Source organism: Cryptomeria japonica, chromosome 8 (genome assembly GCF_030272615.1).
Source record: "Cryptomeria japonica chromosome 8, Sugi_1.0, whole genome shotgun sequence".
Taxonomy (NCBI): domain Eukaryota; kingdom Viridiplantae; phylum Streptophyta; class Pinopsida; order Cupressales; family Cupressaceae; genus Cryptomeria; species Cryptomeria japonica.
The window spans coordinates 694514110-694536965 of NC_081412.1; positions in this window are offsets into that span (position 1 = coordinate 694514110).

Here is a 22856-nt window from a genome sequence, read left to right on the forward strand (position 1 = left end):
TACTTCCTCCAAACTGCTCTTCCTTTCTGTCAGGCCCTACCGCTTGGTCGCCAAGTCATGACTTTTAGCCATTGAGGAAATTTTTGTTGCGACTTGGCAACAGCCGTTGATCTCCCTCAGAACACCATTGATCTTTCTTGACTTAACCGACCCTTATCTCGCATGTGCGGCTCCCTCTATCACTTTCTCTTCTGACAGGCCCAACATGTGGCACATCATGATTTGCCTTTGGATCCATCTAGATGGCCACTTGGTCTTGCCACTAGACTTGGGCCCGTCACTGATTCTTCTTATACTCCCACTATGTGGTACATCCTGACTCACCTCGAGCCCACCTGAACCACCACCTCAGCTACCACTTGGTCACTCACTATGTCGCGTGTGATAACCATCAAGCACTTTCACATGGCAGTATAGTGACGACCGTAGATCTTCCCTCAAGTTGCTCGACCCTTAATGCCTAGGTCGCTTTCCTTTTAGTGCATGTACTTTCTCGCCAAGTCGCATGGGATATTTGGTGAGAACTTTCGCATCGCGACATGGCAACAACCGTTAGATCATCTCACCTGGCCATCATATTAGCTTAACCTGCTCGACCTTTACCCTCTCTGAATGGCTCTTGCCTATGTCACAGTGTCACCACTTGGCATCTCTGGATTTGCTCTAAGATCTTCCTGGACTCCACCTATCAACCTTTGGTATTCCACCTGACCCACCTAGACCACCAAGTCATCTCCAATGGGCCCACCACTTCCTTTGGCTTGTTCGGCATCAGCCTTTTGGCCAAACTACCTCTTCAGCTAGCCATCATTTGGTCTCATCGAAACTGCAGTTTCATCAATGCCTTCACTTTTTGATGGAGCTGGTTGATGTTTCTTTGATGTACCCTTGTCGATGGAACCAAGCACTCGGTGAACTGATTTCACATCTCATGGACACCTTAGTTTCATCGAAACCCTTCATTTCGATGAAACTGATGACTTTGCTGAGTCCACTTTGAGATCTATCAAAGCCATGGTCTGCTCGGTATACACCTTGATGATATGCCACCTATCTGCCATGTGACACCCTTTGATTGGCTCTAAAGTTTACAACTAGGTGCCACCTGCCGCAAGGGTACTCATTCTTAGCTCTCCACACCTTAGCATGACCTCCACTAACCACCGGAATGAACCACCTACCTAAACCACTTGCACTAATTGTCGAGCATGGTTTACTGCTATTGGTTTGTTGGCAAGTTGCAGCTAATACCTGGCAAGCATTTTTATGTTGTGACATAGCGACAACCCATGGATCCATCTTGATCACCATTGATCTTTGTTGATCTGCTTGACCCTTAGCCTCTCTGAGTGGCTACATCCTATGCCACAGTGTCATCACATGTCCGCCACTTGTCTGACACCTCATCAACTACGTGTCACCATGGGGCACCTCATGACTTGCTTAGTGCCTACCTCAATGCCACCTGGCTTGCTAGCTCATCAGTCGCCAAGTCGCCGCTGTTAACAGTCGAGCACCTTCATCTTGTGGAATAGCGATGGCCATGGATCTGCATTCAACCTGCTCACTATTTAACTTGCCCTTTTACTGCAAAATTTTGGGTGCTTTGAGATGTGCGCAAGGGATCTGCCACTTCTGAGCTACCACTTGCCAAAATCCCTTAAGCTTTGACACTATGAATGTGTGCAGCTTTATGTTTAAATACTAAAACACTCCTCTCCACCACCAATGTGGGATAAATGGTTTGCCTTAGCCCTTTCCATTGGGTCATCGAGATAGTCTGAAAACTTGACTTCCGATCTTCTTGGACTCACTACACTTCGCACCTTTCTCATGGGTCCCACCACTTAGTCGCCATGTCATGGAAAATAACCATCGAGCACATTTGGGTTGCAGTATAGTGATAGCTATGAGATCAATAGGAACCTGCTTGATCTTTAGGAAGCCCGACAGAGACATAGAAAAAGACTTAAAACTTAGTAAAAATTAAAACTTATCAAAACCTGCCCAGGCCTAGACTTAAAAGGGGCCCCTCTTGACGATGCACAAACCCTTCCACTTAAGTGGGAAAAGGCAACAAGCAAAGAGCTTAGATAAAAAGGAGGACATTTTGAACCTTGAACCTTGAACCGATTTGCAAATGGTTCAAAATAGACATAACGCACTCTCACTTGCTTAGTAAAAAATATGAATTACAATAATGCACTACAAAGGTTTAATTTTTCTAAATGCTTTCACGGAAAAGTAAAAACCCTAAACCCTTAGAATTTTAAAGGTCCCAACAAGGCAATCCCCCTGTGCCAGGGCTATCTAGGTTTCTATTCAGCTAGAAGACCAAAAGTTTGGAATCTGCTTTGTGTATGCCCCTAATGACTATAGAGAGAGGGAGGAACTGTGGAACTGGCTAGCAGGACTAGAAGACATCCCTTGGATTGTTGGGGGGGGGGGACTTCAATATGATTGAATCTACCAATGATAAAAAAAAAGGAGGCAACAAGTTTGAATGGAAGGGTATGGAAAGGTTACAATGGGATAGAATGATCTATTAACTACATCTTTTTGACCCTATTGTTGGAAGGAAAGGCCAACTGAACACTATATGGTTCACTTGGTGTAGTTACCAGTAGTTGAATAAGAGAATCTATTGCAGGCTGGATAGACTTTACTTCAATAAAAACCACTTTGGTATTGGTAAAGGAGCTAATGGAGATCACTACTCTATCTCCCCATACACATTGTTAGACCACCACCCCATAATAATGGGAATAGAACTCTCCCCCTCTGGTCACCCCCCTCTTCAAGACCTCCTTCCTTCACCTTAAACACTAGGCTCTTGGAGGATGAGGATCTCTACTCTACCTTGGACTTCATCAGAATTTTTAATATGAAAGAGCAGAACCGACTCTCTAATATTGATAAATGGAACCTGAACATCAAAAGTTGGACCACCCTCTGCCAAATAGTAGGAAAAAAGAAAGCTAAGGATGCTAGGCAGGTTGAAAGGATAAATCAGGAAGATCTTTGTAACATAGAGATGAATCTTCAAAACTTGCCTAATGATGAAAGCCTTACCAACACCCTGGTGTCAATCAAAAACTACCTTAGGAAGATCCAGAATGAGAAAATTAGAGGGTTGAAAACCAGGACCAAATTAAATTGGTTGGACTCGGGAGACAAGGGCTCAAAATTTTTCTTCCAATTTCTTAAGGTCAAAGAGGAAAAAGAGAACATCAATGCTATCTGGGATAACAATACCCATATTATAGACTGAGAGGAGATCCTAAAGTGCTTCACCTAGTTCTACCAAAATTTATTCACTGTAGAAGAGTTAAATGATGAACATAGGGCTGCCAGGGTGCTCATTAAGGAATTGATCCCACCTAAGCCTAATGAGGAGGATTATGAGTTTGTAGGGAAACCCATCTCAAAAGAGGAAATTAAAAGGGCCATCTCCTCAATGGGAAATGATAGATCCCTTGGACCAGATGGCTTTCTGGTGGAATTTTACAAGAAGAACATTAGGTGGATTGTTGGTGACCTCCACAACCTATATCTGTAAGCTATTAATAAAGGAACCCTGGGCAAAGAAATCAACCAAGGGGTCATCAAGCTCATCCCTAAGGAGGGGGATAAGACATTGCTAAATAATTGGAGGCCTATCATGCTACTAAATGTCTCCTATAAGATATTGGCCAAAGTGGTGGCTAATAGGCTGATTAAAATTCTTCCAAACATAATCAGCCCCACCCAAACATGATTTGTTAAAGGTATATATATCCTAGAAAATTTGGTACCTGCTGGGAATCTCTCGAGTGGGCTAAGGACTCAGGATAGAATGGGGTCATGCTATTGATTAACTTTGAAAAGGAATATGATAGGATAGAGTGGAGCTTCATAATTTAGATGTTCGTAAGTTTGGGGTTTTCGAAGACATTCTGTAGGATAGTTCAAACATTACTCTATGAGGCCAATGTTGTTGTTGATGTAAATGGAAACAGATATGGTAATATTGTTCTTTCTAGGTCAATAAGATAGGGTTGCCCACTTGCCTCGACCTTATTTGTGTTGGTTGTTGATGCTATGAACTATGTTCTTAAGTATTCTTATATAACCCCCAGGGTCAAAGGCATCTCTCTCCCTAATAAAGAGGAAATCATCAATGTTCAGTTTGTTGATGATACATCTATTATGTTTACCTTGGAAGAGGAGAATTTATCCTCTCTGTTGTACAATATTGAAATATTTTGTATGGCCTTAGGAAAAAAAATTGCTCTCCATAAATCTACCTTGCTAGGATGGACTTATTCCCCTCCTAACTGGATGACAAAATTTGACTTGAAATGGGGAGGACTGAACATGATCACTAGATATCTAGGTATTCCTTTCTCTGTCTCCTCGAATCTGAAACAAATGTGGGAGTGGTTCAAGAATAAGGTGGATGAAAAACTCACCAAATGGAATAGGAACTTCCTCTCCTTGGTAGGTCAGTTTTAGGTCTGTCAAAAAATTTTGTTGTCATATAACATCTATTGCTCCTCAGCTTGGCAATTCAGTAATTACCAGTTCAATTATCTTCAAAAACAAATTAGGAAATTTCTGGTCAGATGGGAAGGGGAACAAGAAGCAACATGCTATAAAATGGGAGTGGTGTGTTAGATCTAAGATGTAGGGGGGTATGGGCCTCAAAGACCTCAAAATTCAAGGCATTTCCCTGGCTGCCAAGTGAATTTTTAAAGCCCTTAATGGCAATGAACCTTGGAAAGTTCTAATCAGACATAATATACAACACTCCACCCCTAAAAAGGCAAAGAATTGGAAGAACGTACCCATGTGGGACCTGATTGTGGGTAATTTTGAGATCTCTCCTATGGGATCAGAAGTCTTCAAGACTATATGGAGAGCTCAGAACCATGTCATACAATTCATCAGTAATAGGGGCATTGTTGATAATAAGCATTTTCTCAACTTGGGTAGATCTATATGGTGGAATACTTTACATAATGGAAATTAGTTGGCCTACCTTCAAGGATGCTCTGCCTTGAAGTGGCACAACTTAGGACTAGTTACTTTTGAACACATCTTGAAAGATGGTTTCCTAATCTCTTGGGATGCCCTTAGCTTGGAATTCAACCTCCTTGTTTCCCAAGCCAGAACCTACAATGTCCTCAAGATTGCACTCGAACCCATCCTCTCCTCTCCTGCCCCTTCTTCACTCTCCCTAATCTCCTCCCTTTGTTGGGGTGATGGCTCTCCCCTCCCTCTAATGAAGGCCAAACTGATCTACTCTTCCCTTGCTGACTTCGAAGATATCCCAACCCATCTCAACAATATCTGGAACCTCACCTAGGATTCTAAAATGTGGCACTCTAATCTCTTAAGATTCTGATCGGCTCTGACTAAACCAAAAAAGAAGTTCTTTTCTTGGAAACTTTTGCTTCACAAGCTCCCTCTTAAGGACAATAACATAGTAGTTTAATGAGGAAACCCGGTGTGGGAAAAACCTTGGTGGGATTTGTGACCCACAATATTCACTTACTGGCCAATAAGAGAATATTACTACTACAATAGGGGCCTGCACATGCAAGAAGGCCAAGTGACTAGAGCTCACTGCTCAATTACAAAATGGGAAGTCTCGCTGACTTAAAAAATGGATTATGCAAATCCAATGTCTTTTACTACTTCAAACTAGCATCTACTATGCCAAATCCAGTACCGGTTTTAGCTCTGCATCATACATAAACCCTTAACCTATAATTCACATAATAGGTCTACCTTAGTTCGCCTATCTTCTTACTTACCGAATGTTCCATAATGATCTCATACATATATGAGTCATTTTACAACTTGCCAAGTTGGCTTACAATGATTTTACAATTAATTACAAAATATATTATAAACAAAATTCCTATCGGCCTGGGTGTTAGTATACTTCCTTTTACTACCGGTGTTCTATGTGACAGTGTAGAGTTTGTCATTGTCGGTGCCGATATATTTTCTTGTTGGTATCATATGATTGTAGGGTTGTCGTCAATGACAAAACCTTAAATCACCTACAATATCTCATTGGAGTGTGCATTTGCCAACAATCTCCCCCTTTGGCATTGATGGCAACACTCATGAGAATAATCCAAAAAGTGTCATCCAAAAAGAATCTGCTAGAATTGTCTTACCAAAAATTGTGTACTAAAAAAAATATGTGCTCCCCTTGAGCTGATGAGCCATTTTCTGATTATTTTTCTCATTACCACTACTCCCCCTTTGGCATCAATGACAAAGGTTGTCAAAGTGTCAATTGAGTGTGGTTTCCAGCTTTATCCTTGTAACTGGTTGGTTACAATTTGAAAAAGGTCTACCAATACCAAATTCAGGCTCTCAGTGAATCATTCACTGTTCTTTAATGTGGACTTTATCCTCTGAATTTTACTGGTGAGGCATTGCATTTGTTGTTCTGATGTTTTCTATCCTTGAAGTAGAGCCTCAAATATCTCTTTTCTTAGGGAGGCAAGGTAGTCCAATCTTGGACTATGTTTCCATTTTAGATCTTTTGCCTTTTCTTTTATACTTTCCTTCTCTCTTTCCAATTTTAGAAGTTCCTCCTCAAAACCTATTGTTTTTTGCTCAAAAACTAATAATGGTTCAGATGAATTAATGAACTTGTTAGCTAATTTATTTATTTCTTCATGTACCTTGCTGATCTTCTTGTCTATATCTACTAACAAAAATTTTGTTTTGCATGTATTTTTGTACAAAGTTTTTAAATTCTTTTAGTGTATTACATAGTGCCGGTAAAAGAGTGTCAAATTGTCTCATGCACTTCTTTATTTCCTCTTCAAAGAATTTGTGTTTTTCCTTCTCTAGTTTCTCTTTGAATGCTTCCTCATTTATTTGTTCAACTACCACAATGTTGTCAGTAATATACTTAGATAATGTGTCAAGTTGATTCAAAGAATCTTTATCATCCACATTACATTTGGGTGCTATCATTTTCAAAATTGGGATTGTATCATCAATAGCTTTGTATGCTTGTGAGCTACACTCTGTTATTTTCTTGATAGAATCCAAAAGAACTAAAACAATATGTATTCCGCTGGTGTGAGTAATTTCTTTGCTTGTAGTGACCTCTGGTAGGTCAGTTTGTGTTTGCATTTCTCTAAGCAAAGGTTTGGGTTGCTCAGTTGTTGCCAATGGCACTGTCTCTGCATGAACTTGTTCCTGTGAGGGAGCCTGTTGCTCTACCTATTTCTCAGTGTTGTCCACTGCCGGTTTTTCTTCTGTGCTACCTATTGCTAGTGGCCCAGTTGTCAAATCTATTTTCCCTGTTGATTCCTTATCTACCACAATATTGACTTTCTAAGTGTCAATGTTCATTATATATTGTAGACACCTAAAAATGGTCAACGCTTGCGCAGTCATACTTTAACATTTGCGCATTGCCTCATTTTAGGTTTTTGCGTTGCATTAACATTTCTCCTATGTCACGTACTTGGTTTTTATCATTTGCGAACATCGATTCATTCTTCTACATTCTTCATTTATCTCACTCTCAAATTTGGTCTTGTCGACAACACTATCCAGTCATGATTTTAATCGATCTTATCCTATTACATCAATGTGCATGCTTATTTGTCATCATTTTGGACATCGTCAATCCTAATTAGGGTTTTTTCCTCCTGTCAATCTTGCGATCGATTTGTCATCGATCATTGTCCTCTTATCAATCTTGTCGATTTATCATCAATCCTTCAATCTTGTCCTCTTAACGATCGATTTGTCATCAATCGTTGTCATGTTCGATCTTGTCATTTCGCGATCAATTTGTCATTGATCGTGGTCATTTTCAATATTGTCATTTTGCAATCTATTTTGTCATCGATTCTTGTCCTCTTGTCAATCTTGTCATTTGGCGATCGATTTGTCATCGATTGTTGTCTGTCTCAATTATGTCAATTTGGATCAATTTGTCATTGTTCCTCATCAATTGGCATATTTATTAATCAAATCATTTATCACATTGGTCATTTATCAATCCAAAATAAAATCGAATCGAGTCAATTATCTTTCATCAAGACCTAATTCATCTTCTAGGGTTTCGTGATTTAATCATTTAACCTTGTGTGTGTCATTTCTTCCTTTAGGATTAATAAATTGTTTATTTATCCTAAGTCTTCTCATTGCAATTAAATGTTCATTTAACTGGCTAATTATTTCTCTTTGTGAATTAATTAATAAATGATAAATTATTAATTAATTTACCTAATTTCTAATTTTCATCAAATTTCTTAATTCCTAAATTCCTCATTTTCTAATTTCTTAATTTTCTAATTCCTAATTTCAATTTCCTCCTATTTCTCTCCTAAATTCATGGAAATGACATGTCAATTTGTCATAAATTTGTCATAATTGACAATCAATCAATTTTGACATAGAAGTTGTCATAATTTGTCATAATTTGTCATAATTGACAATCAATCAATTCTTGACATAGAAATTTGTCATAAATTGTCATAATTTCTTGACATAGAATTTGTCATAAATTGTCATAAATCTTTGCATAGCAATTTGTCATAGACATGTCATAATTTTGCTATTCTTGATTTGAATTTCCATTTGAATCACTATCATGCTAATTTGTTCATCTCTCCAATTCTTCTATAAATTGGATGATCTTCATCAATCAAGGCTAATTGGTAATTGGTAATTGATAATTAGGCTATCGAATCTAAGCTTCTAGTACTCTTGATCAAAAATCCCGTCTACTTGCTTTCAATTGTGTCTGCACTTGTAGGTGAGATCCACAACTATTTTGAGAGGAAAGAAGAACAATGGAGCCACTTGGAAGGAGCATTCAAATCGTCATCTGGTTTGCATAATCATTAGTTTTGTATGCTTTAGTTTCATGTCTCTATTGAATGTGTCTTAGGATAGATTCATTGAAATGAATGCACTTGTGATTGATGATTATGTTTATCTTGCTTGTGATGATTTCCTATTTCCTAACGTACATTAATTGGTGAACTCGACATGAACACTAACCTTCTAACCTCTTTATTGTGTCTTTGAGTGCTTTTGAGTTGATTTGCAGGCCAAAAAACCCAAAAACAGGGCAGTGCAGGGCTTTCTGGAGACTTCTGCGCCTGTGTAAGATAACTTGCGCCTATGTTATGCATTCTACACTTGTGTTAGAGAAATTCCGCGCTTGTGTCATGCGTTCTGCGCTTGTGTCATGACTTCTGCGCCTGTGTAAAGTCCAGAACAGAGGTAAAAAAATGCAGTGTTTACTTGAAATTTGTTGTGTTTTTGCATTCTGTTTTCTGTGCTTTGGATTTTGGTACTAATTATCTGTGTAGAATTTTTGCATACACATGGCAAAGACAATAAATCAAACTACTAACATGCTTTGTGCAGATTCGAAAGTCAAAGAATAAGCGTATCAAACTCCTAACTTGGGTTTTTGCAGGTTGCCTTGGAGAAACAATCAAACTTTGTGTTTGCATTTAATTTTTAGGCACCTAGTAATTTCTAAATAGGTTGGAATGATTATTTGTTTGCTTTTATTGTTGAAGTATGACATTGGAGTAGGAGAGTATGCTCTCATCCTTCTTAGGGTGATCAGAAATCCAGATCTTCGATACCATGCTTGTATTGTTGATTGTCTATCACATTTAGAGGGCCTGCCTTCCCGACCACTTTGCTTTTGCAAGCAAGTGATAATCATGAGAAGGGGACGACCCAAAGTGAGTACGGCTATAATTTCTTGGCATTCTAACTCACTATAAAAAAATACCCAATGAGCGAAAGCTTTGAAGGAAGTGTTACGTGGGAATTGCAGTTACTTGGGAAGTGATGACCCTTGGACTCTTTCTCATATCAACATCTGAGTAGGGCCTCTTGGTCTAAATCATGCTTGCGCAACTACGTTTGTTTGGTATCGTGATGGGCTTAATGTCTCAATCACGCTTGCGTGACATCAAGGAGTAATGCTTAACAGAAATCCTTACTAAACACCTTGTTTTTAGAGGCCAAAAAACCCTTCTAGTTGTTTGAGAAGGACAAATTCAGATACTTGGAAGAGATACTAAGTTTGCCATGGGGAGATTTCCATGGGGACTCATGCTTGGCTGCCCTGAGAAATGAGTTCCATGGAGGGGAGCCCGTGGGGTCAAGCATCTATGTATTCTCCTTGAATCCCATAATGAGTCTACCTCTCAAGTACCTAATGTCTTTGCCTACCATAAGAAATGTGGAAATGAGCATGATTGTCTTGAGTCTAAGTTGCACTATCTTGTATTCTTTGCTTGTCAAAAGTTGAATTGCATCCCATTTCAAAAAGCAAAACAAATTGATCCAACATAAGTTTAAACACAAGAGACATTCATCCAACAAAGGTTCAACAAGATTCAAAACTCATCTTCAAACATGGTTAGCAAACATTGTTCAAAATCTTGTCTCAACATTCATGTCACTTACATTTAGGTTCATCCTAGGATGTATTTTGCAAAGTTCATTATCAAATACCAAGGTTAGGTTTCACCTAAGTCATACTCCTTTGCATATCAATAAGGATCGTCCATTTGCATGTGTCCTCTTGCATTAAAGTCATACCATTGTCATACATTTGCATTTGCATACCCTAGGTCTCTTCATCAAGTTTAGGTCATTATCATATCATATTAAGGTCATTTGCATAGTAATTTTCCCTTTGCATATAGTGCCAAAGCTAGTTTTTGTCATACTTGAGTAATCCAAATCTTTGAATAAACCCTAAGTCATTGTTAGGAAGTCTAGACCTTATCAACCTTTTCTCTTTTTGTCATCAATGTCATTTGGTCAAACCTAGCTTAGTATCCAAGTATATAGGGGAGACATTGTCATTTTGTCCTTTTGTCACTTGGTCCTTTTGTCCTTTGAGGTCTAGACATCATTTCAATTTCCTAAGGGTCTCTTTTTAGATTTGCATTCCAAAAAGTTTGTCAGAATCTTGAAAAACAACCAAAAACATAGATTGCACTCTTGCCATAGATTGCATTTTCATCTATTTAGTTTGCATTTAGTTGCATATCATACATTATCCTTGAAAAATTCCAAAAATATTGCATTTGCATAGTGACATGTCTATTGAAACAAGGTTCGAAGCACCAATGATGCAACAAAGTTTGACGTATCAACCGACAATGCAATCAAATTTTAATCCAAGGCAATCACAATTCTATCCAACCCAACAACAAAGCAACATTGATCAAACTTTTTATGATGAAACAAGTCTCCAAATACAAAAACTAGAGGAGAAACTAGCTCAAGAAGAGGAGATATTGGAACAAAGAGTGAAAAACATTGAGAAGAATAGATCACAAATGTCCAAAATGTTTTGAAAACTTCCAGGTCGAAATCCAAATATTGAGCCAATTGATGTAAGGTCTCTTATTGAACGATCAGACATACCAGCTCTCCTCTCCCAAATAGAGATGATGAAACAATTTCAAGAAAAGAGACAACATCAATTTCAACATTATGTGCCTCCACAACAAGAACAAGAAGGTGTTTACTATCAATCAGATTTTCAACCAACACAACCAATGGTCCAATTTCAACAATATGTCCAACCAGCTATACAATGTCAACAAATGGTTCACCCAATGGTGGAATATCAATGTCAAGAATCACCACCAAAAATTAAAAAACAAAGCTTGCAACATGCACCAAGCCAAATTCTGAACATGTCAAACCAATTTGATCAACATCTAGTTCAACATCAAAACATGACATCAAATCAGAACCAAATTCTTTCTAAACAAGTTCAAATTCCAAATACAACCATGTCAAAACCTCGAAAGAAAGGTGGCTTTATTGCAATGATCTTAAAGAAATTACCAAGTGAGTTCTCTGAGGAAGATCAAGATAATACAATTATGTCTAGCAATGCCTCATCCCCCCACAAACAAATTGACTCTCTAGTGGCATCTATCCCTACACCTTTAGAAGTTTCACAAGAACCTTCTATATTGTCCTCATCAAATAATACACCCAAGGATGAAATTACCCAAGGGCTATCCATAATTGATTGCCAAAATAATCCAATTCATGATGCACATCCTTGTCATGTTTCAGAAATACAAGACCCAATGCCACTATGCACTTTATTGCCATTACCTATTTTAGAGGACCCCATTTGAAGTCCCTCTTCCTCATGTTCAAGCATTGATTCCTTGCCAGAATCCATCACAAATGTTCAAAGTGCATTTCCTTCATGCCAAACCATTGATCCCTTGTCAGAATCCCCCATGCATATCCAAAGTCTAACCCTATGTCAAGAGGATAATTTAGAACATGAAGAAACATGTCTTAAAACAGATCAAGATCAAGATCCTGAAACCTTATCATCCCATCCAATTTTTGACTAGGACCCCATCTTCCCTGACACTCACGATGATTCCCCTATTCTTGTCCATCCTATCCAAAGTCCTACTGACACTCCATTCCCTGAGCAAGATCAAGATATCCCAGTTCATCCAATCCCAAATGATCCCCTTCCATTTCATGAACACAATGTCCTTTCAAATCCCATTGACATTCCACTTCCTAAGAAAGGTCAAGATATCCCTTCCATCCTTTCCGATGATCCCATTAAAATTCAAGAGCAAAGCACCTTTAAAGAGGATTCCAATGATCTTCCTCCTTGTCAAGATCAAATTATTCCTTTAGATCCTCCACAAGATCCACTTGTTCCTCCATCTCCACGTCCTAATCCAGCATATCCATTCCAAGATCTCATTCATTTTGATGATCCCATTATTTCTCCCATTCCATCTCTCAAAGAGCCTGTCATTGAACCATGTCCACTACACAATCCTAGTCCCCCTCATAATCCTAGTCCCCCACATGATCCTAATCCCCCTCATGATTCTAACGTGTCAGTGCAAGATGTTCATGAACCCTCGACATGCATAATGGGTTCTTCCACTTTGGTGCAATCCAATCCACTTCAAGATCTCATTATTTCTCTCATATCATATCCACCTCATAATGGACTCGCGTCTTCTTCCCAAAGAAAAGAGTATCCTACAAGTCAAGATATTCATAAAGGTAAAGGAGTAGACCTTCATGAGGAAGAACCCCTCCATATCAAAGAATATACTAATGGTCATGGCTACAGAGCTCACACTCAAGGCGTTGGCATCCCTTCAAAGTCAAAATCCAAATGTCCACCTTCCCCATCATCGCTTCCATCCATTTTAGGTCCTTATATTCCCTCTCCTATGCAACATCAGCAAAGGCACACATCCTTGAGTAAATTCCATCCATCCAAAAGAACTCCATTTCATTCATATCCATCCATGCATTCCTTTCCCCCTCCAAGCAATTTGGATGCCAAGTATAAAAGTCATAAGTCTAGAAATCCACATGTATTCAAGGATCAACATGTCCAATATAATCGACATGTCAAAACAAAGAACAATATGATCTATAAAGAAAAAGAAATATCCAAAAGGCCACAAAGGCCCACTGAGAAAAATAAAGCAAAGTCAAAATATATATGGGTTCCTAAATCCCTTATGCAAGCAATGCACTCCAAGGAACCACAAAAGCATGAAAAGTCAAAAACCATGTGGATCCCCAAGAAGCTCCTTGAAGCACAAAAGCCTAAAGAAACATCCAACTTGGCATCCAAAATTGCTATTCCTCCATCCAAACCTTCCAAGTCTGTTCCTCCATCACCTTCTTCATCCGTTTTGGGCCCTTATGTCCCAAAATCCATAGCCTTTCCTTCATCAAAATCTCCATATCCAAAATACATCTTTCCTCCATCAGTCCATCACCCCTCAAGGTGTGTGCCAATGTCGATCTTGCCTTCATTTCCATCCACTGAAGCCCAATTCTTCCAATACCCTATCCATTATCCAATGCATATGTTTCATCCTTCGATCCCTTTGATCCAATCCTTTGCATAAATCCTTGCCTTAGTTTCATGTCATTTTCCATGTCCTTATCCTACCAACGTCTTTGAGCATACTTTTAAAGGTCATGGTCCATCTATTTCAAGGCTACTATCCAAAAAAAAAAAAAAAAGATGCTTGAGTCCTTCTTCCATCCCCTATCATGTGTCCATCTTCTATTGAAAAAGTCAAAATACAAAAAAAAAGTGAAAAAAAAAAAGACAAAAGAAAAAAAAAAAGTAAAGAAAAATAATTCGTCCACTGGTGAAAACCTGGCAAACAGGCGCCTTGGGCAAGTACCATGATGAAAACCTGACAAACAGGCGTCATGCGTAATTTATGAACTTCTTTCACAATCACACTTGGGGGCAGTTTTCCTCCTTCATATCCTATTGCCCTTCATTATCCTATCATACCATGTCATTACCCTTCCTTGTCCTATCATCCCTCATGTTCATTTTCCCTTTCCACATTTGATCTTGACAAGGCTGACGATCGTCATGAGCATCATGCATCTTGTTTGCAGCTTTTAGTCTATCATAGCTTTTGGTCATTTATCCATTTGCTTATTACAACCTTTCATCCATATTCCCTATCTTATTGCAACTTTCTGCCACTATCCATTAGCCTATCCCAACCTTCAGTCCATTTCCATTCTTGGTTTTGCTTATCCTATCCATATCTTATCACTATCCATACACTCTTTCTGTCCCTTGATCTTGATCTGACATAAGGACACGAAATGCAAAACATAGTTTCAAAAACCTCTTGACATGTCCCTCATGCCATGTCACTGCTTTACATTGTTATATCTAGTCTCTTGTCCCATCATGCCATAGCCCTTGAAAATTGCATCTGTATTGTCTCCATAATAAAAGGCCTTTGTCTTCCCTCTATCCACCATCATTTCAGCAAGCCTATTTATTCACCTGTCATATTCCTTGCCTTGCTAGACACTGGGGGCAAAGTCATTAAAAACTAAAAACAAAAAAATTGAAAAATGTCCTGAAAAAATCTCTAAAAAAATTGAAAAATGTCCTAAAATAATTCAAAAAAATTGAAAAATGTCCTAAGATAAAATCATAAAAAAAAAAAAATCATAAAATGTTCTTGAAAAAAGTCTCTTAAAAAAAAAAATCAAATAATGTCCTGAAAAAAAAAAAAATAAAAAAAAAAAAATCAAATAAAGTCCAGAAATAATCCAAAAAAAAATCAAATAATGTCCTGAAAAAAAAAATAATCCAAAAAAAAAATCGAATAATGTCCTGAAAAAATTGAAAAAAAAAAATTGAAAAAAAAGTCCTGAAAAAATATCTAAAAATTAAAAAAAATGAAAATCCCTAAAAATCATAAAATGTCCTGAAAAAATGAACACAAAAACATTTCAAAACATTAAAATCCAGTTTTTTTTCATCTCTAACTGTCCTCTGTTTCATTTTCTTCTTACTAACATTTCTTCCGTCAGTTCGGATATTCAGTTCGGTCTAGTGCTCCGATTTCCCCAAATACATATGCTGCATCCTGCATTCATTGGTTAGTACATTTGCATTACATCAAGCATTTTATCCATTTCATATTATCAATGCATCAAAAACACATAAAAAAAATATATCCATACATGTTCCACAATTCATACATCAACAGTGCATAAGTCATCCATACATGGAAAATAACATCAGTCATCATACATTGCATCCCATCATATCGATGCATATCATATCATATGTCAAAATAATATCGGAGTACAAAATTGGACTATCTGTCCTAAGTATGGCCTGCAGGCTGACTATATAATGTCAAACTACATAATGTCCACTGTCTGTCATAAGGAGCACATGCCTCTATCGCTAGGTTCTCCCTCTATCCTCCTCATCCCTACCATGTCTCAAGTCCTGCTAATATATCTTTGTCCGTGCTTCTGAGTCTATGTCGTAACATGAAGTAGTCAGGTCAGTTCTCCCGCGTGATCAACGGATACTGTCGACTCTGCATTACAATTGGGGCAAATTTTGTCAGTTTTAGGGTTTGCTCCTACGGGTTGCATTTCCTCATTTTCATGTCCAAATCAGGGTGTTTTTCATCTAATCTGACCTATCCTACCCTTATCCCCCCTTTTTCTGATCATTTGCATGTCATTTTGACCAAAACTAGGGTTTTCAGCGCACAATTGCGCCTGTGTCAGAGAACCTGCGCCTGTGTCAGGTAACTTGCGCTTGTGTCTTCCTACACAAGCGCAGAAGACATGACACAAGCGCAGAATTAGACTACACAAGCGCAGAAGACCTCACACAAGCGCAGAAGACCTTACACAAGCGCAAAAGACCCTACACAAGCTCAGAAGTTAGTTTCTGTATCCCTTGTGGGCCCCGCAATGTCCCGCAAGCAAGTCAAATTCATGAAATTGAAAACATGGGTTTTTGAGATACATATCGCTGCTCCCACATCATCCGGTCATTTGTACGTGGGTACACATTCTTCGAGGTGATCTACCATTTGAATGTTCGCCATCTCTCTGCAAGTGTCCTTTTCCAGAGCAACAAATCCTCTTCTTGGGCTAGTGCAAATGAACAATTTTCACTCTCTTGGTCCAATTTATAGATCTTTGTCAGTGCATAGATGGACGTGTGTCCTCTCCATCTTATGTTGATTGCGGTCTTGTGCACCTTAAATTGCTTGTCCTTCATGTCTCCGATCTCCGATTGTCAGTCCGTTCGATCCTATCATTTTTATCGATCAATTGGCCTCTTTTTTTGCATGTTTCCGGCCAATTCCTCAAGGGGGCATGCATATGTCATTGTCATTGTCTGGGGCATTTTCATTATTGTTCTTTGAAACAACGCTTAAAATCGCATTGTCTCAAAGAGGGGCAAAATGTAGACACCTAAAAATGGTCAATGCTTGCGGAGTCATACTTTAACATTTGCGCATTGCCTCATTTTAGGTTTTTGCGTTGCATTAACATTTCTCCTATGTCACGTACTTGGTTTTTATCATTTGCGAACATCGAGTCATTCTTCTACATTCTTCATTTATCTCGCTCTCGAATTTGGTCTTGTCGACAACATTATCCAGTCATGATTTTAATCGATCTTATCCTATTACATCAATGTGCGTGCTTATTTGTTATCATTTTGGACATCGTCAATCCTAATTAGGGTTTTGTCCTCCTGTCAATCTTGCGATCGATTTGTCATCGATCATTGTCCTCTTATCAATCTTGTCGATTTATCATCAATCCTTCAATCTTGTCCTCTTAACGATCGATTTGTCATCAATCGTTGTCATGTTCGATCTTGTCATTTCGCGATCAATTTGTCATTGATCATGGTCATTTTCAATATTGTCGTTTTGCAATCTATTTTGTCATCGATTCTTGTCCTCTTGTCAATCTTGTCATTTGGCGATCGATTTGTCATCGATTGTTGTCTATCTCAATTATGTCAATTTGGATCAATTTGTCATTGTTCCTCGTCAATTGGCGTATTTATTAATCAAATCATTTATCACATTGGTCATTTATCAATCCAAAATCAAATCGAATCGAATCAATTATCTTTCATCAAGACCTAATTCATCTTCTAGGGTTTCATGATTTAATCATTTAACCTTGTGTGTGTCATTTCTTCCTTTAGGATTAATAAATTGTTTATTTATCCTAAGTCTTCTCATTGCAATTAAATGTTCATTTAACTGGCTAATTATTCCTCTTTTTGAATTAATTAATAAATGATAAATTATTAATTAATTTACCTAATTTCTAATTTTCATCAGATTTCTTAATTCCTAAATTCCTCATTTTCTAATTTCTTAATTTTCTAATTCCTAATTTCAATTTCCTCCTATTTCTCTCCTAAATTCATGGAAATGCCATGTCAATTTGTCATAAATTTGTCATAATTGACAATCAATCAATTTTGACATAGAAGTTGTCATAATTTGTCATAATTTGTCATAATTGACAATCAATCAATTCTTGACATAGAAATTTGTCATAAATTGTCATAATTTCTTGACATAGAATTCGTCATAAATTGTCATAAATATTTGCATAGCAATTTGTCATAGACATGTCATAATTTTGCTATTCTTGATTTGAATTTCCATTCGAATCACTATCATGCTAATTTGTTCATCTCTCCAATTCTTCTATAAATTGGATGATCTTCATCAATCAAGGCTAATTGGTAATTGGTAATTGATAATCAGGCTATCGAATCTAAGCTTCTAGTACTCTTGATCAATAATCCCGTCTACTTGCTTTCAATTGTGTGTGCACTTGTAGGTGAGATCCACAACTATTTGGAGAGGAAAGAAGAACAATGGAGCCACGTGGAAGGAGCATTCAAATCGTCATCTGGTTTGCATAATCATTAGTTTTGTATGCTTTATTTTCATGTCTCTATTGAATGTGTCTTAGGATAGATTCATTGCAATGAATGCACTTGTGATTGATGAATATGTTTATCTTGCTTGTGATGATTTCCTATTTCCTAACGTACATATATAATACCTCAGAATTAGGATTTGTGTCCTCAAGTGGTATGTCCATGCTCTCACTAGCCGATTGATTGTCAGTAGTAACTACCAATGGAGTATCTAGAGGTGGTGGGGATAAGTTGTCTATTATTTTTATGCTGGGTGGTCCACCAACCTTTCCTTTTCCCTTATCCTTTTGATATACCTTGATGGGTTTAGGGCTTCAATACTCTTCCTACTTTTCCTTCTCTACAAGGAATATGTCCCATACATTAGCTATTTCTTCTATTACCTCATTCACTCTCCCTACCATTAGTGCTACATACTGGTGAGTAGTTGAAAATGTAGACACCTAAAAATGGTCAACGCTTGCGGAGTCATATTTTAACATTTGCGCATTGCCTCATTTTAGGTTTTTGCGTTGCATTAACATTTCTCCTATGTCACGCACTTTGTCTTTATCATTTGTGAGCATCGAGTCATTCTTCTACATTCTTCATTTATCTCGCTCTCGAATTTGGTCTTGTCGACAACACTATCCAATCATGATTTTGATCGATTTTATCCTATTGCATCAATGTGCGTGCTAATTTCTTATCATTTTGGACATCGTCAATCCTAATTAGGCTTTTGTCCTCTTATCGATTTGTCATCGGTCGTTGTCATTTTCAATCTTGTCATTTTGCGATCAATTTGTCATCGGTCATTGTCATGTTCAATCTTGTCATTTTGCGATCGATTTGTCATCGATCGTGGTCATTTTAAATCTTGTCATCTTGCAATCTATTTTGTCATCAATCCTTGTCCTTTTGTCAATTTTGTCATTTTGCGATCATTTCGCTATCGATCATTGTCTGTCACAATTATGTCAATTTGGATCAATTTGTCATTGTTCCTCGTCAATTGGCGCATTTATCAAATCATTTATCACATTGATCATTTATCAATCCAAAATCAAAATCATGATCGACATTAATTATCTTCAATCAAGACCTAATTGTCATCCTCGCATTGCTAATTCACCTTCTAGGGTTTTGTGATTTAGTCATTTAACCTTGTTTATCATTTTCTTCCTTTAGGATTAATAAATTACTTATTTATCCTAAGTCTTCTCATTGCAATTAAATGTTCATTTAATTGGCTAATTATTCCTCTTTGTGAATTAATTAATAAATGACAAATTATTAATTAATTTACCTAATTTCTAATTTCCATCAAATTTTCCTAATTTCAAATTCCTAATTTTCATCAATTTCAATTTTCTAATTTTCTAATTTCCTAATTTCAAATTCCTCCTATTTCTCTCCTAAATTCATGGAAATGACATAGAAATTTGTCATAATTTTTCATAATTGACAATCAATCAATTCTTGACATAGAAATTTGTCATAAATTGTCATAAATTCTTGACATAGAATTTGTCATAAATTGTCGTAAATCTTTGCATAGCAATTTGTCATAGACATGTCATAATTTTTCTATTCTTGATTTGAATTTCCATTCGAATCACTATCATGCTAATTTGTTCATCTCTCCAATTCTTCTATAAATTGGATGATCTTCTTCAATCAAGGCTAATTGGTAATTGGTAATTGATAATCAGGCTATCGAATCTAAGCTTCTAGTACTCTTGATCAAGAATCCCGTCTACTTGCTTTCAATTGTTTGTGCACTTGTAGGTGAGATCCACAACCAAACCATTAGAAGAGGAAAGAAGAACAATGGAGCCGCATGGAAGGAGCATTCAAATCGTCATCTGGTTTGCATAATATTTAGTTTTGTATGCTTTGTTTTCATGTCTCTATTGAATGTGTCTTAGGATAGATTCATTGCAATGAATGCACTTGTGATTGATGATTATGTTTATCTTTGTCTTGTGATGATTTCCTATTTCTATGCTACATTAATTGGTGAACCCAACATGAAATACTAACCTTCTAACCTCTTTATGGTGTTTTGAGTGCTCTCAAGTTGATTTGCAGGCCAAAAAAACCAAAAACAGGGTCGTGCAGGGTATTCTGGAGACTCCTGCACCTGTGTGAAGCAACCTAAGCCTGTGTTGAGCATTCTGCACTTGTGTAGGTGACATTCTATGCTTGTGTCCTGCATTCTACGCCTGTGTCATGGGTTTTGCGCCTGTGTAAAGTCCAGAACAGAGGTAAAAAAATGCAGTGTTTACTTGAAATTTGTTGTGTTTTTGCATTCTGTTTTCTGTGCTTTGGATTTTGGTACTAATTATCTGTGCAGAATTTTGGCATACGCATGGCAAAGACAATAAATCAAACTACTAACACACTTTGTGCAGATTTGAAAGTCAAAGAATAAGCGTATCAAACTCCTAACTTGGGTTTTTGCAGGTTGCCTTGGAGAAACAATCAAACTTTGTGTTTGCATTTAATTTTTAGGCACCTAGTAATTTCTAAATAGGTTGGAATGAATATTTGTTTGCTTTGATTGTTGAAGTATGACATTGGAGTAGGAGAGTATGCTCTCATCCTTCTTAGGGTGATCAAAAATCCAGATCTTCGATACCATGCTTGTATTGTTGATTGTCTGTCACATTTAGAGGGCCTGCCTTCCCGACCACTTTGCTTTTGCAAGCAAGTGATAATCGTGAGAAGGGGACAACCCAAAGTGAGTATGGCTAGAATTCCTTGGCATTCTAATTCACTATAAAAAAATACCCGATGAGTGAAAGCTTTGAAGGAAGTGTTACGTGGGAATTGCAGTTACTTGGGAAGTGATGACCCTTGGACTCTTTCTCATATCAACATCTAAGTAGGGCCTCTTGGTCTAAATCGTGCTTGCGCGACTATGTTTGTTTGGTATCTTGATGGGCTTAATGTCTCAATCACGCTTGCGTGACATCAAGGAGTAATGCTTAACAGAAATCCTTACTAAACACCTTGTTTTTAGAGGCCAAAAAACCCTTCTAGTTGTTTGAGAAGGACAAATTCGGATACTTGGAAGAGATACTAAGTTCGCCATGGGAAGATTTCCATGGGGACTGATGCTTGGCTGCCTTAAGAAGTGAGTGCCATGGAGGGGAGCCCGTGGGGTCAAGCATCTATGTATTCTCCTTAAATCCCATAATGAGTCTACCTCTCAAGTACCTAATGTCCTTGCCTACCATAAGAAATGTGGGAATGAGCAGGATTGTCTTGAGTCTAAGTTGCAATATCTTGTATTCTTTGCTTGTCAAAAGTTGAATTGCATCCCATTTCAAAAAGCAAAACAAATTGATCCAACATAAGTTTAAGCACAAGAGACATTCATCCAACAAAAGTTCAACAAAGTTCAAAACACATCTTCCAATATGATGATCAAACATTGTTCCAAATCTTGTCTTAACATTCATGTTACTTACATTTAGGTTCATCCTAGGTTGCATTTTGCAAAAGTCATTGTCAAGTACCAAGGGTAGTTTTCACCTAAGTCATATTCCTTTGCATATCAATAAGAGTCATCCACTTGCATATGTCATCTTGCATTAAAGTCATACTATTGTCATACATTCATATTTGCATACCCTAAGTCTCTTCATTAAGCTTAGGTCATCATCATATCATATTAAGATCACTTGCATATTAATTCTCCTTTTGGATATAGTGCCAAAATTAGGTTTTGTCATACTTGAGTAATCCTAATCTTTGAAAAACCCTAAGTCATTGTTAAGAAGTCTAGACCTTATCAAATTTTTTGTCCTTTTGTCATCAATATCATTTGGTCAAACCTAGCTTAGCATCCAAGCATATAGGGGAGACTTTGTCATTTGTCCTTTTGTCACTTACATCCTTTTTTCCTTTAAGGTCTAGATATCATTCCAATTTCCTAAGGGTCCCTCTCTTAGATTTGCATTTCAAAAGTTTGTCAAAATCTTCAAAAATAACCAAAAACATAGATTGCATTTTCATCTATTTAGTTTGCATTTAGCTGCATATCATATATTATCCTTGAAAAATTCCAAAAACATTGCATTTGCATAAGTGACATGCCTGTTGAGACAAGATCAAAATCTAAAAAGATGGGCGAACCAATGTATCAACCCATGGATGACATAGCAAATTCGCAGTTTCAAACCAGTCAAATAGTACAAATTGAAGGTTCCTCAAACACATCTCTACCACCATATGGAATGGTTCAACTTGGGCCACCTCCATTATATGAACCAGTGTTTGTACCTATGAAACCAGGACATGGGAGTGTTCCACCAACTCCAAGAGGAAGTGCGCCTTTCAATTTCAATCAACCACACCTGCAACATGACATTCAAAATCAAACATTATATGAAGAACCAACCCTCTCACAAGGATTTGGTTCAGATCAAGGCTTTCACCAAGAAACGAATCCAAATGTCCAACTAGATTCCTCATCCGATTCCAATACTTCTGACGATGTTGACAAGTTCCTTCAAGATCCGAAGATAACAAAAAAGATGGATAAGTTCTT